The following is a 22522-nucleotide window of genomic DNA, read 5'->3' as shown; positions in this document are numbered from 1 at the left end:
GAACACTTTGCTGCGTTACGTAGAATGACAAATATAGTAGCTTCTCAAATATATGAATGTTTTAGATATGGCTTTATATACGCACACACACTCCCCATGTTTCTGTCTGACAAGATCAGTAATAGTTGATTATGTGGTGTCTCAATCAAAATTAGGTGTCATTATTTGTTATAATAGGTTGCAACGGATATTGTGTTTAGTGTGATGGCAAAGAGAGTTTTTATGTGTTATTGTCCTTTAGCTATAAATTCAGTTTCAGTGATGTAGTTTTTGTTCACCTGCAAGGAAAAATTGTTTGCATATTTGAAATTGTTGTGCTATATGCACATTAAATTATTGCAGTCTTAAAAGCAGCCTCCATCCAGCTTTGCAGTGTTTTGCTTTGTACTGGACTTAGTGCAGTCTATAGGAAGAGCACTGTGCGTTGCTTCTTTCTCATGTGCCATAACTGAGAAGACTTCAGGCTGACATATAATGGTGCAAAGGGCAGCAAATCTGTTTGGCTTTAATTTGCCATAGCTTAATACTGCTAGGAGTAAGAAACAGAAGAGCATCATGTATAACTCAAGTTAATTGAGTCCTAAAGCTGTTATTTTTGTGATATTTAGATATGTTCTTAACTTTTATAAGTGCGATAACTAAAATGACATTGTATTTACTGCTTTGTGGAGAAAGCCCTTGTGCTCAACTTGGTTCCCAGATTGTAAATGCTCAGAATGCCTGTATTTGGTAAAAGTTAACTCAGAGGGGGATTACATTCCACCATAGAAATATTTTCAGCCCACTGTCATTAAATGAATACTGCATACAAAGGCTTGGATTGTGGTTCTCTGGGGTCTGTCCTGGAGCACAGTATTGGTCTAAAATAGTTCCAGTAACAAACAATAGGGAAGACACTGGTATTATGGAGGGAATAAGTCATGATGGGGTGTATAGCCAAAATGAGAGAAATGGAATGGCTCAGGCACACCAAGCACTTGAGAAGTGCAGCTTTATAGCCTGCAGAGTGTTTTCCCACTCTGCACCATGGCATTTCAGATAGGTCTCTAAACAAAAGTTGCTCTAGGTGTTTGGTAACATTTTAATTTGGGTCTTTTAATTCAGAGCAGTAACACTAAAGGGAAAGTGAATTTATATGTTTATGCTAAGAAGTGGTACATTTTAATACACTTGCTAATTTCAATAATGCTACTGCCAAATGAGTTTTCACATTTTGTATTTGAAGCAGAAAATGAAGTTTACACATGCCTCTAATAAGGGACAGTTAAATACTCCAGTAGTCAGAGGTGTTTCATGAAAATGTTTTTTTGGTGAAGCATGAATCTCAGTTTTCCAAAATTTTATACGCTTTGTTCAGTGCTTTCTTTCTGGAAAAAAGATGCCTTGTTCACATGCACTATGCATACATTTTTAAGGGACTACATGGCAAATTAATAGGGACTTTGTTTTCGGTTTAAACCAATTTTCACCCATAAATTCCTGGATTTTTCCAAAATTGAAAATCAGTTTAAGCTGATTTTCACCCAAAGTTTAGGCTGATTAAAGAGCAGCTCTAGAGCTACAGATGCAGTGTCTCAAGGCCTCCAGTGAGGGCCAAAGCACCTGCGGTGTTTCAAGTCCCCAGTGAAAGTGCTTGCTCTCCAGTGTTGCTGATGTGGGGTTTCACGTCCTGTCTCCTGCTCCATCCAGGCAGCCAAAGTGTTTGCTGCTTGGTGCCACCAGTGCAGCATTTGAAGTGGGCCACACCCACCATAAGCACTTCCTGGCAGGCTCCCTGGCCCTCCAGAAAAGCAGAAGTGCGGTCCTGCAGAGCACTGGAGCCTCAGTAACTGCTGCTGGAGGCGAGAGAAGCCTGGAGCCTCCACTAGAAAGGATAAATGCTGATTGGGGGGGGGGGGGGGCAGAAGAGGGAGATGCCCCAGCTGAGAGAGAAAGGGAACATGCTAGGCAGGGGATGTGGGTACAGATGGGGATGCTACTTAAATGGGTGAGTGGAAGAATCTGCTTAATATTATTTTATTGTCCTGGCTTCTGTCCATCAAAATAAACTCCGATAATTATCCCCAAAAATAATGAGCCACAGTTTTCCACTGATTTCCTCCTGTTTTTGTTCTTCTTATAATAAACCCTGATAGATTCTTGGGAAAAGCTAAAAACCGAAAATGAAGACATTTTAGAACAGCTTCTGACCTCACATGAGGCAGAGATGACCTGTTTTGATTTGCCTGTGCTTTAGGTTTTAATTTTGTTTCAATGTTTTGTTTTATGAATGTTTTCATTATTGTAAAGCGCCCTGATCATTTTTGGAAAGACGGTATATACATGTTTTTAAATAAAATAAATAAAAGTCCCCACAAATCAAGCACGAGGAGAAGGTGTCCGTACTCAATACTACTGAGTACCCCCTGAAAAAAAGCCCTGGCTTTGTTGTTATGAACAAGAAGACCCTTTTACCACCATTTGCACATCCTGTGCTTTCATTTGAAACCATTAGAACTAGGAAGCTCACTATTAAGTTAAGTAGCCAAATATCAAGTTTGTCGTCTTCTTCCTCTGGAACCTCTGGTTTCTAAAATAAGGAGTAGGGGATAGATCCAAATGGAAGATGGATTCCTCTCCCTCAGATGAGTGGTTAGAAGATGATGTGAAAGTCACATGCTTGGTCCATTTTTTTTTTTTAAACCATAATTTATCCATGGGTATATGGACCTCCGTTTTGTAATCCATTTTTATCCTGTGTAAATTCGGGAATATTAAATTCTTTTTATTTCTGGATGAAGTTTATCAACAGATTTTTGGAGATCACCATAGTTGGAATCGAACAGATCTCCTGAGGCTTCTGTTTTCCAGGATACTCATTTTTAATCTAACTGTTTAAGTTGATTCCCCATCTGTCTAGTTTGTTCTGTGATCAAAACCTAATCCGTCCAGCGTTTGACAAAACTAGGATCCACAATGAACAGTTTTTTGGTTCCTTGAAAACTCTCACTCCACGTGGAATGTGCTCCTGTTTAATATGTTCGATGAATGTTGATCCGTGTAGCTCTGTACAAACCACATGCTTATATAAAGAAAATGATTATTAAATAGCGGTCCATATAAAAAAAAATGCTCAAGCATGTGATTTTCATGTCCTCTTCTGACGATTCATCTGAGGGAGAGGACTCCAGCTCCAGCTCCACCACTCCTTATTTTAGGAACCAGAGGTTCCAGAGGAAGAGGATGACAAACTTGAGACTCGCCTACTTAATTTAATACTGGTTTTGGTTCGAATTGATTTTTAGTTCCTCACTGGTCGCTTTGTTTATGATTTATCTTTCTTTTGAAATGACATCACCTGTTGTTTCACGTCATTTTTAAAACAAAACAAAGGAGAAAACACACAATTTTGTGTGTGTGGTTGTTTTCCTTTCATTTTTTTTGTGTGTGCACTATTTGCAAATAATGCACACTTTTTCCCCTGGCAAACATCTGTAAGGGGGGGGGGGGGAATCTCTGGAGACTTCCTGGTCCACCCTTTGCATGGTGGCTGACGTTCCCCCAGAATGCTAATATTTATGAAAAGTCCCTATTCATGTGTCCAGTTGTCCCCCCCCCCCCTGACCCCCACCACCAGACTCACTAAATCCTTCCTGGTGATCTAGTGAAGCCCGGAGCAACTCCCCCCCTCCACTCCTGGACCCAACAGTCACAATATTTCCAAAATTGCACTGGCCGGCCTTTTGCCTGTAACACGTGACAGGGCCTACCAGTGCCATTGGGTAGCTACTGTTCCCTGTCACATGACAGGGGCAACGGGCTGGATGAGTAGCCCCTGCCACATGATAGGAAAATGGCAGCCATCAGGCCCGGGCGCAGAGGGGTTGCTCTGGGCCATCACTAGACAAGCACCAGGGAGGATTTGGTGTGTCTTGGGGGCGGGGGGATCGGGAAGGTGGGCAATGGGAGGGGGCATGCTGGCAGCTGGGTGGAACTATTTTTCTTTAACAAACGGGAGAGGTTGGGGGTTGGCGCAAGACACATGGAACGGGATTTTTTTTCATAAATATTAGCCTTCAGTGAGAACTTTGGCCACCTCCAGGGATGATGGTGGTGGTGGGGTGTTGTGAGACAGGGGTCTTCAGAGACCCCCGGGATTTGACTTGGGTTTTTTTTTCATTTCTTTTTAGATATCTGAAATAACACACGCTATTTTCTGAAACAAAAAACAAAGCGAGAACAAAAAAAGGAAACAAAACTTTCAAAATAACCCCAATAAAGTGTTCAAATTAAATGACAGATAAAACGACAGGAACATTTTTGCTTTGCACATCCTTAGCAGCGTATGAAAAGCATGATCTGAGAAGTCCCGGAAGCTCTTAGCACCCCCATCAACCGTCTGAGCAGAAATAGCCTGGAAATGAAGCAAAGGTTTGGTTCTTATTCTTCTCTCTGGAAGGCGACTTTCCATAGAAACATGGAATGTGAGGGCAGTTAAGGACCATCGGGCCTAGCCAGCTACCACCTTTCATTCCTGGTACAATGCCAGAGAGTGATGGTATTCACTCCCAGCCCTCAAGGGCCGCAAACAGGCTGGGTTCTCAGGATCTCCCTCATGAATATGCATGTGCCTGCTTCCTTTGTATTCAAATCCATCTCATGCATATTCCACGAGGGATGTCCTGAAAACCCGTCCCTTTTGCAGCCCTCTATGGCAGTGGCACTCTCTGACGGTCCTAGAGTGAGTACCACCCTTGACAGAACTTTGTTCTATTTCACTGATGGGCCCTTTGATAAATCAGGATTTTTCATGCTTAGCTGTGTGGATTTGGGGGATGGTGATGGTGAGAATCTCGATCTGTAGACATTAAGATTTATACACACAAAATGTGCTTCCAGATCAGAAAGCTCCCTCTATTCCACTCAGTTTACAATTTAGTTATAACAGTGACAGAAAAGAAAATCTGTTTGATTGTCAGAATATCTCTTTTTTGATATTGAACAGCAAAATATAAATTCATTGGACCTAGCCAATGGCACGACAGTCTTCCCAGTGCTGGATGACACACAAATAAAGCTCAGCGCATTGGAAATCAGTTTTAATATCCTGCTTGCAGACATTGTTATAAGGAACAGTAAACATTCTCTGCTTGCAGTGAGGTTCACGAGGGAGTGGTGATCCTCACAATCATACCCGACCTCTTCTTGGGTTTTCTTTTTTTACTTTTGAACCTACTTTTTTCCTCCTCCTTCTCTTATACTTCCCAATTCAGTCTGAGCCTTCATTTGCAGCTGTCCAGGGATTTTTCCCTCGTATTTTATGTTCCCATTCTCTCCCATCCCCCTCAACATACCCAGTCCAGTCACTGCAGAAGTGTCCTGAGACTGGGGATCCTGTACCAGGGCTCCTTCCTGGAACTCTGCCATCATGGGAGCTGAATCCGGCCACTCGGTGTCGCCCTCGAGCAACGACCACAGCTCCTTCCCCGCCCTTAGCTGACTCTGGGATCACATTGAGGATCTTCCACCTACATTGAGCCCACTGGTCTGGCCCACTCTTCATGGTGTGCTTAGCGACATGTAATGCCTGAGGAGAGTTCAGCTAATCAGCAGCCAGCAACCTCCAGGCACGAAGCCCTGCAAATGTTGGGGACCCCTCTGCCAGATGATCTTCCCCACCTGTCTACTAACTGAACTTTCCGCCATTATTGGAAAAACCCAAAATCCATGAGAACTACCATTTCTGGTCAGACAAAGGGTCCACCCAGCCTGGCATACCACTAATAATTTTATTGTTCAGTGGAAGTGTGGTTATCTTCTTTTAGCCTTAATTATTGATATACTTTGATCAATTATGTATAGATTAAGACCAACACCTTTTCAGTGGCGTCCCAGAGGCAGAAGGAGATAAAGTGCAAGGGAACACCTATGTCCCAGGACTCCTGATCTAAGCACTAAACCATGGGAGCAACAGTAGGAATTTCCACGGGAGGTTTCTTGTAAACTGAAGAGAAGAGGCAGGCTGGCCTAGTCTGCTGGAGGGAGCGGGAGTTGCCCCTGGGTTTTTTTCTTAAGCTGGAAGGAAGATGAAAAATTTTGAAGGTGAGTGGGAGAGTTTTGGGTTGCTTAGGACAAAATAATAAGGGATGTTACCCAGATTTCAAAGTTTCCCTAAGCCATACTTGCTAGAAACTGGAAGGCCACGAGATCAGATCGAGCACACACTACCTTTTTGATTTGATTTATATTTCACTTTTCAGCACTTCAGTGCTCCTCATGGTTAAAGACAGAATACAAAGTCCATTAAAAAAAAGTTTATGCACAGAAATAATCTATAAATGTTATATATATTTTTTTTAATCTTTGGAAAATTTATAATGAAAAATCTGCAAATCACAAGAAAGCAACATCTGAAAACAAAATTCTACTGTAATGTAACAAAATGTATTAAATACCAGTCAAAATAATAAAAAAAGTATTGGAAGTCTTCTAATTCCCAATAGATGATATTGCTTATTATCGCAACTCAATATGTAGTGTATTTATGTACTGTACTGAATTTCAGTGTTTGGTGCTTATTCTAACAAACAAAAATAAACAGTTAAAAAAAAAAAAGCATACAGAGCAGATTTTTCTAATTCAGATATATGTATCAAATGTGGAGTAGATTCAGCGCATTTGGGTCACTCTTTATGGAGTTGTCCAATAATTCAAATTTTTTGGAAGAAAGTTTATCGTTTTGCAAATATGGTTGTGGGATTTAAAATTCCTTTTTCATCTTTAGTGGCTCTTTTTGGAAGTTTTCCCAAATCTTTCAAAGGAAATAAGAGCTTGATTCTCTGGATTATAAAAGTTTTTTTGTTGGCTTGTAAAGCTATATTGACAAATTGGATAACATTGGAAGATCCTTCTATAATATATTGGCATTCTTCTATAATAAATCTATTAACCATGGAAACTCTGACCAATACCACTCTGCCAATCAGAACTAGAAGAGCAATAAATGCAATTTGGCTACCCTTTATACCAACATTACCACATGACTCAAAAAGTCTTTTTCTTAATCGCATAGACATTTAACAGATGATCTTTAATGTACTTGAATAAGGACTTGATAGGGAGGGAGGGCGGGAGGAATGGAATGGAGGGATGGTTTTGGGAGGAGGGATGGGAGTTAAATGGACTAGGAAGAGAAAAATGAACATAAGAGTTTTACAAAAAATATGCTGTATGTATTCATATATATACTTTATAATGTTCATTATTTTATGCTTTTTAAAAAATAAAAACAGATTTACCATAAACATTTTTTAAAAAAAGCTTGATATTACATAGCAGGTTTTTTTTTTAAAGGAAAGTAATCTGAATTAGCAGGGAATGCTTGTTGGGAAGGACGATCTTGGACTGTACATAGTTTGAATTCAGTTCACCGCCGAGGCCAGATTAATGTAGCTTTGTGTTCTGAGTTTGACCCATGTGCGATAAGTCATGCAGCGAGCTGAACAGCTTGCTCTCTGGCTCTGAGTCTCTCCTGGATGTCTGCTCTCTGTTAAGATACAATATATTCTTTGGCGTCCACTCCTCTGAAAGATGCCTTCCATGGGTGGAGGAGAACAATGCAACTCCACTGTGCCTTTGAAAATAAAAAGAGCACTCAGACAGTGAGACAATAGTTGCAGAACACACTTACAAAGTATTTTGAACGCGGTTCTCTTTCCTCTCGGTGCAGACGTTCCCGAGGAGGAAGAATAACTCGGAAACTGTTTTTTCATTTCTTTTGTCGTTTTTTTTTTTCTTCTTGGTGCTCTGTTGGTTTCCTTCCTGTGTACAGGGAAACACATGCCTGCGTTTTTGTTTTCCTAAGATTATTATTATTATTTTCTTCCTCTTGCAGCAGTTTTTCTCCTGACGGATTCTTGTGTGAGGGGTAGGGAGGAGGGGGCTGGCTTTCAGGAAGAGCCTGCTTCTGTTTTAAATGGCTGCAAACGTTTTCAGATGGACTGAGGCTTTCAGCAGTCATTCAGGTGGGGAGAAGGGGGACAAGGGGCGTGTGTTTGCAAAAGTTGCTTGAAAGGCCTACCATGGAGTCCAGGGTTGAACCAATGCTTTGGGGATGGAACAGTGGTTGGGCCTTAAAACATTCAACAAGCTATTCAGTCACTGGATGGCATCCGCCTCGCTGACCGGACCATTCTGGAGGGAGCTGATGTGCCACATATGACTATGAAGGGCAGCTACCAGCACCGCATGGCACCTAAAGGTCAGGGTTTTTTGTTTTTTTTGTTTTTTTTTTAATAAAGAACCATTTCTGGGCTGGCCCCCGGAGGACCCGGGTTTGATTCCCGCTACAAGATTCTGCTGCTCGGGCAAGCCAGGGTTGGAGTTACAGTAGATAACAGCCCATGATGACCCTTGCTCAACATTGCAGCCAGACTTGGAGACATGATTGCCCACACTGAAGGACATACGGATGCATCACTCCTGGCCAAAGACCGGCACCTTGATGTCCAGTGCAAAAAGGAAGAAGAGGAATTACAGAATAGTGGCAGAGTTACCCCCATGTCGTTTTTAATAAAGGCTGAAGGTGTTGCATCCCCCACCCTGGTCTGGAGTGAGCTGAAAATACAAACAAGTAAGAGGAAACTACTGTCCTCCCCATTCCCCCAACAGAAAAAAATGGAACATTTCCAGCTTAGTTTAGAAGATTCCCAAAAGGTTAGGGCCTGATTTGAAAAAGCTTTTGCTTTTGAAAATTGCTACATTATATGCCATTGAATTGTCCATAGGATTTGCCCGCGTAAATGGCTTTTGAAAATTGCCACTATGGTAGTTACGTTTACGCGCACAGCTCCTTTTGAAAATTACCCCCTTAGTTTCTCAAATGGCCTTGCATTTATGTATTTTGCACAGCAACCTTCTTCTTTTTTGAAGGAGGAACATTAGTCAGGGCACTGGACTGGAAGCCAGTTTCTTGGGTATTTTTCAGGCACTTAAAAACACATTTTGTAGGTAAATCTGACTCATCATATTGCAGAACTGAACTCCTGAACTTTAATCTGCTCCTTTTCAGCCAGTGGTATAGCCAGAACTGATTTATTTGGCAAGGCCTGAGGTTAATATGGGCAAGCACTAGGCATAGCCTGCCTCTCCCTTCCCTGCCCTGTTCCTAGCAGTTTCAATAACTCTTCCGGTCTCTCTCCTTAACTCAGCAGCAGCCTCCTTTGTCTCTCATATCCAGCCTTGTTGTGACAGCGTAGTCACCCTGAAGAACAAGATGGCCGCCAGCAGGAAGTATGGGCTATAGAACTGTGAGGATTGAACGGATAATCCAACAGGCCTGCAGAGGGCCTCTCCTGGCAGAAAGCAGGAATTATCAACAGGACCTCATATTACCTCCCCCCCCCCCTCCTTCTAAAAGAGCGGATTCTGGGTGTTCCCCAGGATCTCAGATCCATCTCAGAGAGGCAAAGTTCCATAGAGAGATGGGATCAAAATTGGGCCCAGATCTGGCTGACCCGCAGTCAGGGACAGCTGCTGGTAATACCTCTAGAACAACTGGACTCGGGGACACTTGGAAGTGGAGCCGAGCTCTTTGGTGTGAGATCCACTAGTGGAGCCAGGCTTTGTGGTACGGGATCATTGAAGGCATGAGATAGGATCTTGTTTTAGAATCCTGGTGGCTGGGGCAGGTTCCTTCAAGTTAGCTGACTATAGGTCCTGGAGGTGTCTGCTAGGGCTCCCACAGGTTTCACTTTATCTGGAGAAGCTAGAACAGCTGGAGCTGGATTCATGGGCGCAGGAACTGAAGCTGGGACTGTATAGTTAGCTGGTGCTGGATTCACCAGTGCAAGGACTGGCTTTGCCAGAACTGGAGTAGCTAGGAATGGAGTTAGAATAGCTGGAATGACCCAAAGCACAGCTGCTAAAGCTGGTGCAGGAACTGGATTTGGTATGCACCAAGCAACTCAGTTTGGTGTAATTTTCACATTTCTCACAAGGCATACCCTACAGTCCCAGAACTGACCAACGCATCCAGATAGATGAGTTACAGCTTTTCCAGCACCAGACGTATTTGAATGAGGGCACTGGCAAGCCATACGAATAGTTAGCAATATTGCCCACAAAGCAAAAATCTCACAGATCCTCTCTTGTGGTTTCATAATAAACTGAAATCCAAAGCCAGAGCTCCCAGTAATGGATGGTTTCTTACTATTCCTACATGAGATCGTGGCAGGTGTGCTACGGGAACAAACGCTCCGGGGTGGGCAGCTTGGAAAAGAAAATGGATTCAGTAATAAAGGAGGACGGTACAGTTCTGCAACAGCAGACAAAATCTATGGAAGCAATTAAATTGGATGTAAAAAATGTACAGGAATCCACTGGAGGGCTTGTTCGTGAGAATTCCACCATGTCGTGCAGATTGGAAGCGGTTGAAAATTACCTGAGACATTTGAACATAAGAATTTTGAATTTTCCTGAGATACTGGGAGAATTACCTTTTGATTACATTAAAAAGATACCTGAAAGAGGTTTTAACACTCCCAGAAGATAAAATACTTCCATTTAAGAAGATAAGCTTTCTGACTCGGAGAGTATCAAATGTACAAAAAATGGGAGATATAAAACCAGATTTCCTAAATTTGACCCAGTATCTCGAAAATTCGGATTTGGAGGTAGTGGGCAGAGCTGTATTGTTTATAACATGCTATTCCGAACAGGATTTTGCCTTCATTATGAAGGCATACTTTAAGAATTTAAGTGCTCTGTTTCATGGCCGAACCAATCGACTATATCCGGACCTAGCCAGATCCACTCAAATAAGGTGAAAAGAGTTTTTGTTGTTAAAACCTGAAGTAATTGCAATTGGGGCGAAATTTCAACTTCGCTACCCATGCCGTTGTATTTTAAAGATGTCAAACAATGCTTTTTGTTTTCTTTGTTCTGGAACACCTGAAGCAGTCCCTAGTTAGCAGAAGGCAGAACAATGCCATAGGTTAATATTGGGGGTGGAAAAGAAATTGTGTCTGTGTATTTTTCTTTAACTATAGTGGTAACTCCTCTAATGATAGAAAATACTCTCCATCTTTTCCTTTTTTAAATTTAAGAGTAACGTTAAGGGGTTATGATTGAATGTATCCCCTTTATTGGTTTTCTAGATATTGAACTGTTACTTTAAAATTAATTCTTGTTACTATTGTAACCATGTCTTATACAAAGTGTATTCTTTGTTTAATTATTGTAAAGTTCATAAATAAAAAAAATTAAAAGAAAAATCAGGCCACACTCTGTGGGGCTCATTTGGCCAGAGGCTGATGGGACAGTGTGGTCAGCCTGAGGTGTGACCCCCCCCTCCCCCAAAAACCCAAGAGTGGGCGTGGCCTAACTAGAGCAGGGTAGGGCGTCTTCTGTCTGTGTCAGCCACCTTGCCCTCTACTTGAGCCCTCAGGAGATGGTGGGCAGGCGGGACATGGACAGGAACAACCAGAAACACAAGGCACACACTAAGACGATGTAGAACCGAAACCTGGAGACATGAAGGTGCCCAGAGAAGTAGAGGAGGACCACTGCAGGAGGGCTGGATACACGAATCAAACTAGGACCAAACAGGAATACAAGATATTGCACAGGAACATGAAATATAAGATCAAACATAGGACCAAGCAGACTATGAGCCTAGAGTATGGGTGTCTAGACAGGAACAAGATGGCTGCTGGCAGGAGGTGTGAGCCATAGAGCCGGGAGGACAAAACAGATAGTCCAAGAAGCCCACTGAGACCCTCTGCTGGGAGAGGCAAATGCTGCCAGTAGGGTCTCATACTTTGTCCCCTGCAACCTAGTCTCTCAAAGCCTTTCCCTTCCGTCTCTCAGCAGCCTCCTCTGTCCAAGTCCTGCACTGAAGTCCGCATCCTCCTTTTCAGCCCTGAGCCCCCAGTGGACCACAGCCTCTGCAGTGCTGATGCCATCACTCACACTGATTCTTCCTCTTCTCTTCCAAGCCCCCCTTCCCCCCCCCCCCCCCCACTGCAGTGCTGATTCTGTTACTCTCATACTCATTCTTCCTCTTCTCTCCCCCCTCCCCCAGTGCAGTGCTGTCGCTGATCCCACTCTTTATCTTCAGCATTTGCTTGTACAGCACTGACACCACTGATCCAGTCTCCTCCTCCTCTTCAGTCCTACTCGGCTATAGTGCTAACTCTGCCTGCTTGTCACTGGCTCCATGCGACTCACAAGATAGTGGAATTGGGTGGATCTTGGTCCATCCATGGCTATGCTTCTGTTTTACAATTGATTACTCTTGACTATTAAACAGGCCTGGATTTGCCAATAGGTACATTAGGCCTGCGCCTTGGATGGCAAAATTCCTGGTTTGGGGGGGACGACAGCTGAACATTTTGTTGCCTCCCAGTTCTGTTGATTCTCACTCGGAGAATGGCCTGCTTCCTGCTCCAAACCCCTCCCCTTCCAGTGGATAAAACAGGAAGTTAAGGGGTGAGGCTGGAAGGGACAGAGCAAAGAAATATTGCTTTTCTTCCTATTTCAGCCCCTCCCCTCCTGTCCTGTGCAGGAAATAGGAGGGAGGTGAGGCCACAGCACACAGCAGGAAGCCAAGAAGAGTCACTCTGCTCCCTAACCCTGCCTCTCTCCTCCTGTCATCCATGGACTTAAGAGGAGTAGGAGAGCCTGGAGCAGAACAAAGAGGGCCATGCCTTAGATGTTCTGCTCTGTCGTCTCTTGCCTGAAGAGGGAGTGGGGAGAGAGGGAGAAAAGGGGGGCGCCAATAGTGCCTAGGGCCCTCAAAACTCTAAATCTGTCACCGCTATTAAGTGAAAAGAGATCATACCATTGCACTAACCCTCGAGGCCCTAGCTCTGCTCAGGGCCTCATGCTGCTTGATGTCTTAGGCCTCCTTCCTCCATGAGCAATTTGACCTTTTATTAGCTGCAGCTTCCCCATCTGGCTTTAGGTGACTAATTGTTTCTAATTGGGTTCTCAGTTCAAACTGCCTTGGAACTACACTTCCCAGCAGGCTTTTCCCAAATGTGACCTCACTTCCTGTCAGCTCAGAACCCTCAGAGACTTCATCTTCAGTATATTGTCAGGATCTCTTGTAAATCCAGTGCCAGGTTGTCCAGTCTGTCAGAGGCACCCACTTAAATTATAAGCTCTTTGAGGCAGGGGATTATGGTACCTGAATACATATTGTCATTGTATAGTGCTGCATGTGTCCAGTAGTGCTATAACAATAATAATAATTATTATTATTATGGGTTTCCAGCGCATTTGGAAGAGGCCTCCAGCTTGGGGCTGCTCAGGCTTTCTCGCCATTTTTCATTCCCTCGCCTTCCTCCCCCATCCAGCCCAACCATTGCAGAGAGAGTCCTCTGTTTGAGGGGTCCATGCTGGAAACCGAATGTTAAAAGCAGCCAGCAAGTATTGCTTTCCCCAGGAAGCCGGCTTGGAGAATGAAACTCGAGTCTTGCGAATGGCAGCACGAAAGGACAGCGCTGGGCCTTTGGAAAGCTGCTCTTGATGTGCCTTTGCACCTCTAGGCTCTCCCCTCTCACAGCGTACCAGACTGGACCCTGCTGTGCTGAGGTTCGTCAGAATCCCAAGTAGGGGGTCTCGCTTACACTGGTGAAATGTTAATGCAGCACAAGCAGCATGGGAAAGGAGGGGATGTTTTTAAATCGCGGTGGAGATGGGTGACCATTATAGCAGGCATGCACTTTTCTTTCTAAAAAAAATGTGTGAAAATATAGGAGACAAAACGAAAAAGGAAATCTAGATCAACAGAAGAAGCCACACAGCTTAAAAGGGTTAAAAGTCTGCAAGAACCATGGAGAGTTTTTTTTAAAAATACCATCTAGAAAATTCAAATGAAAGTATGATTCCGTTAGTTTATAAAAAGTCAAAAGAAGACCAGAGGCCTGCCAGCCTGGCTAAATGGTGCTGTGAAAGAGGCTATTAGAGCCACAGAGGCATCCCTTATAAAATGGAAAAGCAGGACTTCTGGAGAAAATGAAAAAGGAACTGAAGCAAATTCCACGTAAAACATGAATAAAGCAGGCCAAAACCGAACTTAAGGAGAGGTGTACCAAAGAGGCAAAAACTAATAATCAACTAGTCAACTTAGAATCACTAGTCAATCCAGTTAAAGTTACTGTGAATGAATCTGTGGAAACATGTTTTGAGGAGAGAGAGTTTTTTTTAATCAACTTAACTATTTCTTCCCACTTTGAGTTTTTAAAATGTAATGGCCAATTCTTGTAACCTTTGAACCACTCATTTTTAGTTATTGATCATGTTTTAAATTTGTATTTTTATTCTGACTTAGTTTATTTTTATCTTATTTCTTCATTTATTTTAAACTTATATTTTTATTTTAGAAGTTATGTTGTGTTGATTTGTTATAATCACATTATTGTAAACCGCTTTGGTCCATGCTTCATTGGTAAAACGGTATATAAATATGCTAAATAAATAAATAATAAGAAACTTTCCAAATACATCAAAAATCAGAAGCCTGCAAGGGAGATGGTGGGATCATTAGGCGGTCAATATTCACAGCCATTTAGACGGATAATTCACAAGTTATCCGTCTAAATGGCAGGTTTTGGGATATTCAGCCACTTGTCCACCTAAATTATAGTTGAGAAAAGTCATTATCTATCTGGCTATAATTTAGCCAGGGTGTTCAAAGGTATCCAGCCTATTTATCTGCATTTCAGTTATATCTGGTTAAGTTTGCCAGATAACTTTAGGCCTGCTTCAGAGCAGTAATGAAAAATAAGAATAAGGGAATCGATAGATTCAACAATTTTATTACAACCGTTCAAAAATTTCTAAAAAGCTGTATCAACAAATCTTTTCCTTAAAGGACAGCAGCAATACAGTATAAAGCACATAAGATTAAAAACCTCACACACGCACCTAAAGTCACATCACATACAATCTACATCCACACATACAAGAAATGCAATTCCTAGCAGACAATTGGTATTTCCAAGATGGTTTCTTTTGAATAGTTTGCAAATCTATATAAATACAATTCAAAAGGTATAGATCTTCATGAGCCCCGACTGAAGCCCCTGTTTTGCTGAAAAACAGCTTCTTCAGGGGGATTTTTAAGAATCTTTAACCAAAATGAATCCACATTGTAATGATGGTGGCATGTCCCAGAAACGGTTGGAATTCACCACTGAGACAAGTTCTAACAGGCGTTCCGATTCTTAGAGCGCTCACTAAAAGGGTCTTCATGTAGCAATGTCAAACCAATGATTTCTCACAAAGGGTGAAACTTGCAGACAGAGCAGGCCTAAAGTTATCTGGTCTTCCGTGGCTGGATAACCTGCCATTTAACCCGATATCGTCAAAGACATCCGGTAAAGTGCTTATCCTGTAAATAAAAAAAAAAATAAATTGCAGGACTCCTGGCCCAATTCCCACCTCCCCAACGCAAAAGTCTGAATCCGATTCGCTGGCCAGGACCCCCCTCCCTACAAATAAATCAGATATTGGCACTTCCGGGCTTGATCCTCCAGCCTCCCCCCTTCCTCCCTGCTAACTACATCAACAAATATTGCCTCCTCACCATCCACCCAGACACTTCCCCCCCCCCCCCCCCACCTCAACCCTCCATCTGAAGCTGTCCCACCCACCCAATACCTGCATCAGAGCCCCCATTTTAAACCCGGGATCACCGTCCATAGCGATCCTGGGCACCTCCGGCATTACTGTCGGCGTACGCTTCCAGTATAAATGTGCACCTCCTCAATGAACATTTACCCTGACAGAGTAATGCTGGAAGCACCCGGGATTGCTGGGGACTATGATCCTGGGTTTAAACGGCGTGGGCAGCGGAGTGTGAGGGGGCGGGGAAAGCAATATTTGTTGATGTGGTTAGCAGGGAGGAAGGGGGAAGGGCTGGAGGGTTGGGCCTGGCTGATGCTGATATCTGATTTATTTTTTCATTTTAAGGGGTTGGGGGAGGAGGGGGGGAAATCCTGGCCAACGGAGTGGATTCAGACATTTGTGGTGGGGGGAATTAGAACTGGGCCCGGAGGCCTGTGATGTTTGTTTTTTACAGGATCACCACTTAACCAGATAGCCTCACACTTAACCGGATATCGTTTGAAGCTATCCGGCCACACAAGGCCAGATAATGTTAGGCCTAGCTGGTCATATTCAAACCCTGGCTGGTTAGGGTTCAAGTTATCTGGCTATATGTGGAGTGTCTAACGGATGTATACTGGGACCTGTGCTTAACTTACTCATTAATGATCTGGATAAGGGGAGCAGTGAGTAAAGTGATCGAATTTGCAGATGACACAAAATTATTCAAAGTGGGTTAAAACTCTGCTTTGAGGAACTACAGGAGGATGTTGCAGAACTGGGGAAATGAGGATCTAAATAGCAGATGCAATTTAATATGGATAATTGCAGCGCGATGCACATAAAGAAAAATAATCCTAAGTAAAAAAAATATACACAAGGCCAGGTTTCACTCGGGAGAAGGACCTGGAGTCAGTGCGGACAGTCCACTGAAATCCTCAGCCCAGTGTGCAGTAGAGGCCAAAAAACCAAACACGGTTAGAAATAGAGAATAAATCTGAGGCTTATCATAATGCCTCTATATAAATCCGTGGTGCAACTGGACTTTAGGGGGGTAAACTTTCAAAGTCGCGCGTGCACTTGGACGCACCAATTTTATAACATGAACGCGTCACCGCACGTTCTAAAATCCGATACCCGCACGAACATGCGCGCCCGATTTTGTATGGTGTGCAAGCAGGTGCCCACTTGTGCACGCGGGGGTAGGGGGGATATTTTTAACACGCATACCAACGGGACAGGGCCTACATATTCTTCCTCTCCCCGACCCCCTACATCCCATCTGCCTACCCTAACTCTTTTTTTTTTGTTTTACAACTTACCTGCTCCCCCGAGCAGAAGTAAGTTGGTGCACCAGCCAGCTGCCGGCGTGCGTTTCACTGGGCCAGCACAAAATGGCGCTGCCTCGGCCGGCCCCAGTACTGGGAGATATGCGCTCGGCCACGTACTTATCTCCCGGGATTTCCGCGTGCCGGGGATTTAAAATCTCCCTTTAAAGCATTTGCATGCAGTTCTGGTTACTCCGGCTGAAAAAAAAAAAAAGAGAAAGCAGAAGTTACAGAGAGGGGACAGAAAAATGTAAAAGGCTTAGACACGGTAGAGGTCTTCAGCTTGGAGAAGATAACTGGGAGAGGATACGAACAAATGCTTCTAGGTTAATTGGGAAGAGTTATTTGCCCTTTCCAATAATACTGGGACTAGAGGATTCTTCTTCGAACTAACTGGTAGCAAATTTGATGAGAGGCTTTCAGTCTGTGCACAATGAGGCTGCGGTATCTGGTGCTGGAGGGTGTGAGGACAGGCTCCTGGAGGACAGGTCCAAGAACAATTCTTGGCCAGGTAGACTTGGGACTTGTCACCTTGCATTTCTGGGGGCGAATAACGTGGAACGGATCTGTCAGGATCTGCTGGATATTTCCAGGTGAATTGCATTGGCCACTGTTGGAGAAAGCGCCATCGAGCCCAACATCCATTGGTCTGACCCAGCATGGCATTTCAAGATACAGGCAAGCTAATATTATGACAGTCTTGATAGGTTTAAAGGGACAACTATCAAGGCTGCTCATCTGAAAGTCTTTGGCCTTTGCTTAGAACAGTGGGAGGTAGCAGAGGTATGCAAATTGCATCAGCAGTTCTGGTTGAGCCACGGCAGAAGTCTTGGCTGCCATGGCAAAGATGAAAGCAAACCCCTGCCGCCATGGGCTGGTGCACTCTGGAGTTAAAACTTTCAGACTTTTAAAAAAAATCATTCTCCAAAGCATAAAAGACATGGACGGCAGACCTGATCAGGTGATATCAAATAATATTTGGGATGGTAAGACTTTTATCATTTAGGTTCAGGTCACTCAAATTGTTCACAGCCTGAAGGGGTGAATAGCAGGGAGGTATTTGGATTTTGCTAAATAGCAAGTGTCAGATCATTAAATAGGTTGGTCCTATTAAAAAAAAAAATAAAAAAAATTCCGCACCTCCCTAAATATATTTGGCATGTGTAGGAGGAGAGGCCTTCACAAATATTCCATCAGTGTCCTTTCCAGCTCCAGACTAGATCCACCCCGATTTGGATGCATTTTTTGTGTGGCTGCGAGAAGCCTCGTGTACGCATCTCTATAATATCTTATTCTTGCCTTAGAATGTGGCTTTAAAATTACAGAGAATAACTTTCAAAGAACTGTGCACAGCAGCATATGCGCACCTGTATGGCCACGTGCAAATTTACAGGAGCACTTTCTAACCCATGTATGTCACATACGCGAGAGTTATAAAATCCCGCGTACCTTTACCCCGCAGCATACACACGTGTGTACGCTTATATGCGAATGCATGCAGTGCATTGAAAGCGTGTACTTTTTCCTACCTGTTTTAAAAAAAAATATGCACACAAAAATAAAGTAAGGCTTGAGTAAAGTGTTAATATTTTAAAATATGCACGCGCGAGTGACATTTACCAGTTTTACTAATTACTCCATCGGTTTGCCTGGTCATTGAGACCCTCCTTGTTCTTCAACTTGAGCCCCCACCCCTAATTTACCCAGACCTCCCACCTGGCCAGTAGTACACGATAAACACATGCAAGATAAACACTTATGCAAGATAGGTGTAAAAATACAGGCATACGTTTGCAAATCTACACGTGTGTCTTTTTAAAATAGCAGCTTACGCGCATAAAGGTTGGCCCCCATGTTCTTTTTTTTTTTTACATGCATGTATGTGCGAATGAAAGCAAAAATACCTGTGTATGAGATTTATGTACACACATGCTAATTTTTACGTGCTGAAGTCTTTGAAAAATCACCCCAAAGCCTGCTATGTAAGTCACCTCAGCATGCCATGTGGAGTAATATCCTTGGTATGTATGTGGATAAGTGCAAGGTGATGCATATAGGAAACAATAACCCATTCTATAGTTATACAAAGCTAGGTTCCATATTAGGTGCTACAACCCAAGAAAGAGATCTAGGCGTCATAGTGGATAACACATTGAAATTGTCGGTTCAGTGTGCTGCGGCAGTCAAAAAAGCAAACAGAATGCTGGGAACTATTAGAAAGGGAATGGTGAATAACACAGAAAATGTCATAATGCCTCTGTATCGCTCCATGGTGAGACCGCACCTTGAATACTGTGTACAATTCTGGTCGCCGCATCTCAAAAAAGATATAATTGTGATGGAGAAGGTACAGAGAGAGGCTACCAAAATAAGGGGAATGGAACAGCTCCCCTATGAGGAAAGACTAAAGAGGTTAGGACTTTTCAGCTTGGAGAAGAGATGGCTGAGGGGGGATGTGATAGATGTGTTTAAAATCATGAGAGGTCTAGAACAGGTAGATGTAAATTGGTTATTTAGTCTTTCAGATAATAGACTAGGGGACACTCCATGAAGTTAGCATGTGGCACATTTAAAACTAATCAGAGAAAGTTCTTCTTCACTCAACGCAGAATTAAACTCTGGAATTGTTGCCAGAGGATGTGGTTAGTGCAATTAGTGTAGCTGTGTTTAAAAAAGGATTGGATAAGTTCTTGGAGGAGAAGTCCATGACCTGCTATTAAGTTGTCTTAGAAAATAGCCACTGCTATTACTAGCAACGGTAACATGGAATAGACTTAGTTTTTGGGTACTTGCCAGGTTCTTATGGCCTGGATTGGCCACTGTTGGAAACAGGATGCTGGGCTTGATGGACCCTTGGTCTGACCCAGTATGGCATGTTCTTATGTCCTTATGCAAACTAAACATATAGTTAAAAGAATGGCGACACCTAGTGGCTTTCCAGCTCACTGTAATATGGAATTCCTTATGCTTCTGGTGCTGTCCTGTGTTATTTCCTGTTCCGACGTGCAGAGGACTCCAGGAGAACAGCAGACAGCTGTCCCTTCTGGAGCATGAAACACAGGAAATGTTCTAAGCAGAACCATCTGTAATGCAATGGTCTCCCTGGCACCCATTAATCTACTCAGCACTCACAAATAGGAATGAATGCCTGCACTTCACAGTGCAGCTGCTTTAGGGAATAGCAAGACGGCGAGCAGGAGGCAGAAAGAGTCTGTGCTTGGTTTCTCGGTTCTCCTTTGGTTTTCTTCCTTGCTACAGCAAGGGTCGCCCTCTTACTCTGGGAAGATTTTAATTTTTGCTCCAGGCAGGAAGCATTGGTGCTATAAAATGGGGAATGTTGATTTGGAGAAGGGTGATAATTATATGCCCAGTGGAAAATTTCAAGAAAGATCATGTTAAAGCATTAGCATGGATCAATGTTACATTCCTTTTTAGTGTTCAGCGTTTGATTTTTTTTTTGTTGTTTTTAATCACTTTGCACGGATTTCTGTCTGTCCTGAGCACAACAGTGGACTAGTACGGATTAAATGCTTGAGTTATCAATCTGGCAATAGGAGGTGATCTGAAAGTTGTAAATATTTGTGGGAAAAGGACTCTGCTGGAGATTTTCCACATTGCAGCAGAGGGGGTTTGAAAGTGGTGCTATTAGGTAAGATTCCTCAGAATATCAACGTTATTGCTTTGGGTCTTATTCCTAGGTCTCCTTTCATTTTTCTCCCCCCTCTCCTTTTTGAATGGCCAGCACTTTCTGTGCACAGAACTCTCCTCTCCCGACTGCACTCTTTGGTCGTCCCTGCTGTATTACTGCTTTGCATATATCTGTATGATACCTGCAAGGATGAGGAGGTTCCCGATCAGGAATAGCACAGCAGTGCCCTAATGTACCTACATTTATAATGAAATGCTAAAGATGATAATTTCTATAGTGCTACTAGACGGCACTTGTGGATTTCTAAAATCGAATCAGGATTTAAGATTCCAAGCCAGGCCTTCCTTATTTCCCGCCTTATGGATTGCAAGCCAGTGCATCCAAAATTGACCCGTCCATGGTTTTTGGGTGGGTGGTAGAAAGTGAATTTGAAGAGGGCGGCCATTTTTAGTCGCAGCATGGCCTGGGTGGACAGCGATGTGCAGGCTGCAGTGAGGGGATCGGCTCGTTTTGTGGCGTCCTTGCCTGGCAACCTGCTTCAGCGAGCATTTTGCTGTTTACGGGAACCTTATCGGCCCTTGCGGTGCGACTCTGAAACTTTCAGCCGTTTTGAAAGGTTCAAACAGCTTAGAGGCTAGAAAAAAAAAAAAATACCAAATGCAGCTCGACGGATGGCAACAAATTTAGAACAGAGAGATCCTTTAAACAATGTTAAACTCCATTCTGCCACCTCTGACGACAATTTAAATCATTTATATGTTTCGCTTCCTCCTGTTGCTTCTGGCTAATTCAGGATTGACTTTTCTTTGGGCTGTGGCACCAGAATCAATCAGAATTACACAGGGGTTTCCCCTGTATTGATCCTGTTCTCACGTCCCCCTCCAATAAGCTCAGTTTTAATCTTGCTTATGACTACCTACTTTAATTTATACCCTCCCACCTCAGCCCAGCTATCTCAGTGATAGTCCTCTGCCAAGGTCCACGAGCCACAGCTCCCTTCGGACCCTAAGTCTGTGCCCCTCCCCCCCTCCCCCCCCCCGGGACGCTGGGTGCTGCCTCTGCTGCATCCCCTGCCCTGGTTGGATGTGGGACCAGGGGCGGGGGTGGGAATTGAGCCCATCTCCTCTGCATGGCAGTGCACAGCGCTGACCACTGATTTCTCCCCCTCCCCCCTTGCAATCTCTCTTTTCTGTGTTCTCATTGGCACGTTTTAGGTTCTAGGTTGGGAATGATTGCATGGAGCTGTATAAATAATTATAAAAACAGAAGCCGATATTTAAAAGCTTTATCCAGGTGACATTTGAAGTTACCCAGACAAAAAAAAAAAAACAGATTTGAAAATTCCTCCCAGGTCCCTGGCTTAAACTTTTTTTTTGTCCGGATGACTCATTACCAGTATAAATTCTAGCCAAAAAGAAGGAGGAGTTCCGGAGGTGTGGTTAAATTTTTAGCCAGCGAGTGCTGATATTCAGCACAGCGCCGGCTAAAAAAAAAATAATAAAAAAATACCTGTGCCGGCGTTCCCCGGGTAACCTTATGCAGGTTTATTCAGTGGAATGATCAGCGCCACTGAATACCTGGTGACGTTCTCCAGGTAACATCACCCGGGGTGACTTTACTGCTCATCTGCCTGCCGCTTGTCGACCTCCTAGTAAATAAGATGCATGGCAAGGCTGAGTCAGGAAAGCGTTAATACTGGAATGGAGAAGTCATGAAGAGGACTTTTTTTTTTTTGTTGTACTGATACTTTCGTTTGGGGAGGGTTTTCCCCCAGTGTTTCTGTACCGCTTTTGTCAGTGGGCCTTTTTGCCTTTCTGGTGGAAAAAGGGAACTGCGATGGATGGGCAAGGAAAAAGCATGCATACTAACGAGGAAGGAAACCCCCGGGGGAGGAGAAGCGCTGCCAGCAAAGGCAGCCAATAAAGCATATGACCCAGTGGTCTGAGCCACACAT

The 22522-nt window shown here is 43.4% G+C and overlaps 1 protein-coding gene across 1 annotated transcript in view; it reads left to right on the top strand.

The window, feature by feature from the left end:
- RAB30 (RAB30, member RAS oncogene family) overlaps positions 1-22522 on the top strand; it is a 100180-nt gene that overhangs the window by 1268 nt on the left and 76390 nt on the right. The gene's annotated exons all lie outside the window — the stretch shown is intronic.

Source organism: Rhinatrema bivittatum, chromosome 5 (genome assembly GCF_901001135.1).
Source record: "Rhinatrema bivittatum chromosome 5, aRhiBiv1.1, whole genome shotgun sequence".
Lineage (NCBI taxonomy): Eukaryota > Metazoa > Chordata > Amphibia > Gymnophiona > Rhinatrematidae > Rhinatrema > Rhinatrema bivittatum.
Note: the sequence above shows the minus strand (reverse complement) of the source record. Positions and strands in the feature narration are given on the sequence as shown.